Raw genomic sequence first — 7,524 nt, 5'->3', positions numbered from 1 at the left:
CTCTCGACAACACTCTCGGGTGGAATCCAGTGATTCCACCCGACGACAACTTGCGAAGAATGAAAGATATTGAGAACGAACAATATTTCAAGCGCGATATGTCGGCTCGCGAAGAGGTGAACGAAAACACCGGGTATGCTAACGCCTTACGATTCTCTCTCGCCCCTTGACTGTGGTCGCACTCCACTCCGAAACACCAAAAACTAAACGAAATCACAGATTTCTCGCAAAAACGCGCCCAAGTCAGAGGGGTCGATTTCACAAATCGTATCGGTGATAGCTTAACGCACGCGACAATAAAAATCGAATTAGTGAGACAGCCTCACCGGTGAATCCGCTCCCGGAATGGTCACCAAAAATCGTCGCCACGTAATCTTCAGTCGCACCGAGCGTCCGCGATAATTTCTCGAAGGAGACGGTGTCTCTCTCGGATCTCGACTACTCTCTCGAAACGAATCTTTCGAATCTCTCCTTTCGCTAATCGGCGCTCGCTATATACTCCTTTGCCGCCCTACCGGTCTTATCAGTGCGGGGAGCGGAGTATTCGCCCCGTGCGCTCAAATTTCGGCTCCGTGCACGGGCATATTAAGCGCCCGCGCTCCCGTGTCTCGGGCGATCGGGCCTCCGCTATCGCTCTTGCTGATTTTTCGCAACACTCTTCATCGACGGGGTGGCCGGTCGTCCATGTCCTTGTTTCTTCCTTTCGGGGTAGGACGTCGCTCTCCCCCGTGTGTTGCAACAATTTTTCTCCCGGTTTTGGGGGCGTCTTTTTCGCCCTTTGCTGTCGGTCGGCCCTGCCGCGCCGGGTCGATTTTCTGGGCGTCCGCGAGGCTCCTCGAGGATGGCCAATCCTTGTTGTCGTCGGCGCACGGTGTTTTCGACATTCCTTCTCCATTGTTTCCATTCAAGTGGTCCTCTTCTTAATCTCACGTTGTCACCGTGATTTATGGCGCTCAAAATACAATAGTCACAATGGTTAATACTTAAATTCAATAATCGTAATCGCTCGCCTTTTTGGGAATCGCGGTAGGGCTCTCGATATCTCGACCGGCGCGTACGCTCGGTTCGTGCCTCGCGATTCTTTTTAGCGAGGTGGACGCCCGTCGTGACGGCAATGTCACACTATATATATGTATACAGGGTGTCCCAGAACAACCTTCCGTCCGTAAAATGACGTATTTCTGACACAATTCTAAGACAATTTTTCCTTTACTAAAATTTTATTTGAAGTGTAGTTTTTGTGTTATAAGCAAAAATAGTTAGCTAATCACGCGTCGAGTAAAGAAGGCAGGCAGAAGCGGTGCGGCGCACCGCGAGCGCGAGCGCAGCTGACCGTCCGACGGGTGATTACCGCAGCATGAGTCGCTAACTATTTTATATTATAGCATAAAATTATGCTTTAAATAAAATTTTTGTAAAGAAGAAAATGTCTTATAATTACGTCAGGAATAAGTGTTCCTTAAAATAACGTTACTTTAATGACCAAAAGTTGTTCCGGATTGCCGACCGTCAGACGCTGCGATCAGCTGATTATTACACGCGATGTGTGTATGCTGAGTGTGTGCGTAAAAGAAAGGGACAGAGTGAGTGAGAGAAAGAGAGAGAGAAATAACCGTCTTCGCGACGGCGACGCTCCTTTGATTGTCATCGACATTGTCGTCAACGACTTCAAACCGATCGATATATTGATTTTCCGGCTCAGCAGAGAGACACATCGCGTGTAGCAATCAGCTGATTGCAGCGTCCGACGGCCGGCGATCCAGAACAACTTTTGGTCATTAAAGTAACATTATTTTAAGGACACTTATTCCTGACGTAATTATAAGACATTTTCTTCTTTACTAAAATTAATTTAAAGCATAATTTTATGTTATAAAATAAAATAGTTAGCGACTTATGCGGCGGTAATCACTCGTCGGACAGTCAGTTGCGCCTGCGTTCGCGGTGCGCCGCGCCGCTCCTGCCTGCCTTCTGTGCTCGACGTGTGATTTGCTAACTATTTTTGCTTATAACTCAAAAACTACGCTTCAAATCAAATTTTGGTAAAGAAAAAATTCTTTTAAAATTGTGTCAAGAATACGTCATTTTACAGACGGAAGGTTGTTCTGGGACACCCAGTATATACAGGGTGTCCCATTTTAAATAACGAACTCAAATATCTCCCGAATAATACGTTTTACAGATGTTTCAGACAAAAGTTGTATGGTTTCGAGGGAGCCATAAGATGGTACCATTGGTTTGACCTTGAAAAATCATTTGAAGGTCACGTGAAGGTCACTTCAAGTTTTTTAAATGGAACACCCTATATATTTTTACATATTCTTGTAGCTCATCTCGAGAGTTTTCCAAAACACTTATGACAAAGTATTTTTCTTTAAGTATTTTTTGAGTTATAAGGCTTCAAAGTTGCAGTATTTTGACATAAAATACAAGATATCTCGTAAAATATTCATTTTTTGATTATCCTACTCTAATACTTTTATGCACAGAATAATATGACGAATCAATTGGTGTAAAGAGAACACATAATTAGTAAGTAAGTAAAAGAGCGAGTGGTACTACAGAGAGTTTCTGAGGTCACCTAGATCTAAAAGTTTCATTGTAACTCCCCACTGGTGATTGAAGATTATCCCTGCAAACCCAAGCCGGCGTTTTCCGCCAGCTTGCACAGGTTGTTTATCTTTTTGTTCTTCAGATCACCCGGTTCAAGAAACATAGACCCTAGGTGTCTGTATCTTTTGAGGACTAAGGCGGGACAGCGGCACAGGATGTGAAGGCTGTCCTCTCTATCCTCTCCACATAGTCGACATGTGTCCTGTGTCGCCAGCCCCAAGATGGACATTTGAGCCCGAAGGTGCACATGTCCCGTGAGGAGGCTAAGAGCAAGTCTTAATTTCCCTCTGCTTAGAGCCAAGAGCTCGCGTGCTCTGTCTTGTGAGGGTTGACTCATCAGGGTCCTCGTTTGTCTGCAGCCCCCCCTGCTCCCAGGAGATCCGGTGTCTTTGTTGAAGCTGTCCCATAATGATTCTTTTGCCCAGGGCAAAAGGGACTCCTACGATCTGTTCAGCAGGGTCCCAAGGGTGCCCGCTTTCGCTAGATCGTCCGCCATCTCATTGCCTTGGATGCCTTGGTGACCCGGTACCCACATCAAGGTAACCTTGTTGTGTTTCCCTAGTCGATTGAGTGCTTGCATGCAATCCCAAACCAGGGAGGTTTCGTGGTGGGTTTAACAAGAGCACCCAGGGCTGCTCGGCTGTCCGAGCAAACAACAATGTTTTTGTTGCCTGCCCCGGCAGTGATTTGTAGGTTAGCGCATTCCAAGATGACTAAGACCTCAGCTTCAAAGACCGTGGCCAATCCCCCTATGGGAATGCTTGTTTTGTAGTTGTTCTTTGGAGCATATATACCTGCTCCATAGCGACCATTGTTGCCTGAACCGCTGTATACTATACGTCTGGATCCAGGCAATCAATAAAGCGTTGATTCTCCCAGTCTGCCCTATCTGGTATAAGAACCTTGATAGTCTTTCCCAGATGGTATTTCTTTGTCGATCTATCCTGTTTCAGGGAGAAAGGGCGATCTTAGAGAAAGCTTAGTCTGGTGTGTCCAAGTTCAGCGTATCTCCACTCCCTTTAACAGTGTAATCTGTAAGCCGTCGACTTGGCCGCGCAGATGATCTTCTGGTCAAGCGGAGGAATGCAGAGAGCTACTTCCAGCGCCTCTGTTGGGGTAGTTTTCATGGCCCCTACTGCTGCCTTTAAGTATCCACCCTGTAGGCTTTTCAGCAGGTTCCTTGTCCCCACTTTTTCCATTCTTGGCTACCAGACCACCGCCTCATACGTCATCCTTGGCAGCAGAACAGACTTGTAGATTCATAACGCAATGCTGGGTTTGATCCCCCAGGTACCGCTCATCGTCCTTCTACATGCCTAAAAAGAGATGTACAATTTCTTTCTTTTAACTTCAAGATGATAGTTCCAGTTCAATTTGGGATCAAGATGGACATCCAAATATTTTATGGAAGAGGAGAACTGTATTTCTTTGTTCCAGAGCTTTAGCGCGTCGATGCTCTCTGGCTTATATTTCCTGGTAAAGATCATGGCTTCAGTCTTATTTGGGTTTACCGTTAGACCTCTAGCCTCACATCAGTTTTGAACGATTCTCAGTGCATTATCCATAAGCTTCTTGAGAGTTGAAAAAAAGCCACCCCTTAATACGATGGCTACATCGTCAGAATAGCCATATACCCGGAGACTGGCTTTCTGCAGATTGACTAGGAGCTCATCCACCACAAAGCACCACAGGAGTGGAGACAGAACTCCACCCTGCGGGCAGCCTTTCGCGGGGACACCTCTCAGAGGCAAGTTTTCCTGATTGATAGTTAGAAGTCTGCCTGTCAGCATACTTAATGTCCAGTCAATAATAGCGGCTGGTATGTCATGGTTGCCCATGCCTCTCATAATAACCGGAGGTGCTATCAAAAGCTCCCTCAATATCTAAGAAGACGCCTAGGGCGTACCCCTTGGCTGTGAGTTGAGTTTCAATACTACTCACAAGGTGATGTAGGGCAGTGTCTGTAGACCTGCCCTCCCTGTAGGCGTACTGACACGAAGACAGAAGTTTACGAACCAGAGGCCCTGTTTTTATGAAGCCCTCAACTAATCTCTCTAATGTTTTCAACAAAAAGAAGATAAGGCTGATGGGTCTAAAGTCTTTAGCCATAATATGGCCGTTTCTACCTGGCTTTGGAATGAAGCACACTCTAGTGCCACTTCAGGCCAGTGGGACATGTCTTAGAGCTATGCTAGCTCTAAAGATTTTTGTAAGGAGGCCCAACAGAGGTCCCAACCCCTCTTTAAGGAGGATGGGGTAGATTCCATCTAGGTCCGGTACTTTGTAGGGGTCAAACGACCGGATGGCCCGCTCCACACCTTTCGCATACACCACCTCTGCCGCTAGCGACCACTCCCTGAGCTTGTAACCATCCCTGGATATAAGCGCCTTGGAAGAGGGGTGTTGTGACGTCAGAGGTTGAAAACCTGAAAAGTGAGTCTCCATCAGGAGTATTAAAGATTCAGTATGGTTTTCTGTATAGTGTCCGCTTGTGTGTTTAAGACAGTCCATTTGCGAGCGACTATCAGAGTTAAGAATTCTATTAAGCCTGAATGCCTTTGGGAGGCTCTCCATGCTTTCACAGATATTCCTCCAGCTTTGTCGTTTAGCTGAGGTTATGGCTTTACTGTACTCCCGCCGTGCACTTTTAAAGGCTTCCCAGCAGGCTGCGGAGCCAGAATTCTTGGCCTTGTTGAAGAGTCTCCTAGTCCTCAACCTGAGCTTTGTAAGCTCTTTGCTCCACCAGGGAACTTTGGTAGAGGACTGACTTCTCCTCAGCGGACAGTTTGCTTCGTACGCATCTATTATGGCGCCTTTCATGAAGAGTGCCGCCGCGTCGAGATCATTCTTGTTAAAGAATTTGGTTGGGACTGACCTGAGAATGGCTGATAGAGCAGCCCTATATCCATTCCAATCAGTCCTTTTAGGATTACGCGTCCATTTGTCCTCCGATATGTGGTAAAGAGTTAGGCGTATTAGTCTGTGATCAGAACCAGAGGGTTCATTCGAGACCCTCCAATCCGTACTAGACCAGCCACCCTTCTCGTACATAAAGTGATGTCGATTACCTCTTGTCTTCTAGAGTCTTGAAAGGTAAATTCTGTATCCCTATTTAGAATAATAAGGCCAGCTCTCATGATGAAGTCATGCAGGCTTTCTCCCCTGGAATTGATGTCCGAGCTCCCCCATCCGACGTGGTGGGAGTTGGTATCGCATCCAAGTGGTAATCCGAATCCACATTCCTCCGCATAAGTTATCAAATTTTTGATTTCCACCTGAGGTGGCGGTTCCTCAGAGTTATAGGGCATGTAAGTTAAGCCTATCAACACATCCAAGGATTCCGTTGTCGAAAATTTTAGCTGTGTCTGGATTACTGTTAAGTCCTCGCAGCTGAGCTGTGGCATAAAAATTGCAGTTAGACTCTGTGTGGCTATGCAAGTTCTAATTTTTCGGTTTGATCGTATGTAGCATATTGTGCCGCACCCACTCAAACCTTTGATAGCATTCTTCAGATTAGGTGCCATGGTTCCTGAATTAGTGCTATACCTGTTCTCACCAGGCAGGCGAAGTGGGTGCTTAAAGTATTCCTGCTTTCGCTCCCACCCAAGATCACCCAATCCCCGGGGGCCAGGCCCGCATTCTGCCTATCAAGGAGTTCAATGGCCTCTTTGGTTGAGAGGTCCGAATCCTTCACGTGCACTACCACCCGATGTCGCTTTGGTAGTTCATCGACTGGCGGCACACGCAGGGGAGTGTTCTCTACGCTAAGATCGGCGAAGAGGCTTTTCAGCCAGTTCGCCGATTCCTCGTTCGCGCAGGCAAAACCAATAATGCATCTCCTGATCAGCTTCTTGACTTCCGCTGCCTCTCCGTCACCTAGTTTTGCATCATAAAAGTTGTCTGCGACAGCGATCCTGCTGATACCCTTGGCCGCCTGGGCGAACGACCTCTGATTGTTGATCCGGGGCTTTTTCCCAGGTTGCCTGTTTGAGGGGCTGGGAGTGTTCATGGTCGTTCTAGGGCGTTTTGCCGTTCCAGCCTGTTTCGTTCCTCCTGTTCCCTCAGGAGGCAGCTGCAGAAGGAGTTTTTTCAGTCTCCATGACCTTTCCCTCCCCCTGGAGTTGCATCTGCTTCTTATAGCGTCGTCTGGCGGCGCCGCTATATCGAACGTGGGTTTTTGGGTGGGTACCAGAGGTATTAGAAACTTCTTCCGGTCGTTCGCTTCCTAGGGAAACCACGCCCTGGAGCACTTTGTTTAAATTTGTATTGTTGTTTTTATCATTCATGTTAGTCTCACGAATTCGCGGGAAAACGGTCTCACCGGTGCGGAGCCGCGTTCGCCCGGGGCTTAGCTGTCTACTTTCGGATTTCGCCCGGTGTCCGGGAGGCACCGTTTATCACGCAGCGCCCCCTGCGTGATGTAGCCGTCGGCTCGCTAATACCTTAGCTTGGGGGGGTCCCTCTTCGTCGGTCGTACCCAGTTTCATCCCCGAGGGTGAACCTGGGTGCGACCTTAAGCCCCTCCACCGCGCCAAGGTGGAGACCCATGCGGGGGGAAACACATAATTATGTTAAGTAAAAATCTGAATTTGCAACTAGCAGTTATACATTTTTACTTTAACATAATTAACATAATTAAATGTGTTTTAATTTTACGATTTTACTAACTCCTCGTTCATTCCCGACCGTCCATCCGTCGGAAGTCCGCTGCCCGGCGAACACCGGCTGGGCAAAAGCGAAGGCGCGGTGCACCCTATTTTAATCTATAAAGAAATCGCGGCCGTTACGACCGACGGATCTCGCCGAGCGAGAGACTAAAGCCTGGAGCACATAAAAAAACTTAGACAGAGACTTAAGCAGTAATCCATAAGCAGGAAAGTCAAGGTACATGGAAACTTAACACGTTACGTT

The sequence above is a fragment of the Anoplolepis gracilipes genome, chromosome 6 (assembly GCF_047496725.1).
Source record: "Anoplolepis gracilipes chromosome 6, ASM4749672v1, whole genome shotgun sequence".
NCBI classification, from domain to species: domain Eukaryota; kingdom Metazoa; phylum Arthropoda; class Insecta; order Hymenoptera; family Formicidae; genus Anoplolepis; species Anoplolepis gracilipes.
Note: the sequence above shows the minus strand (reverse complement) of the source record.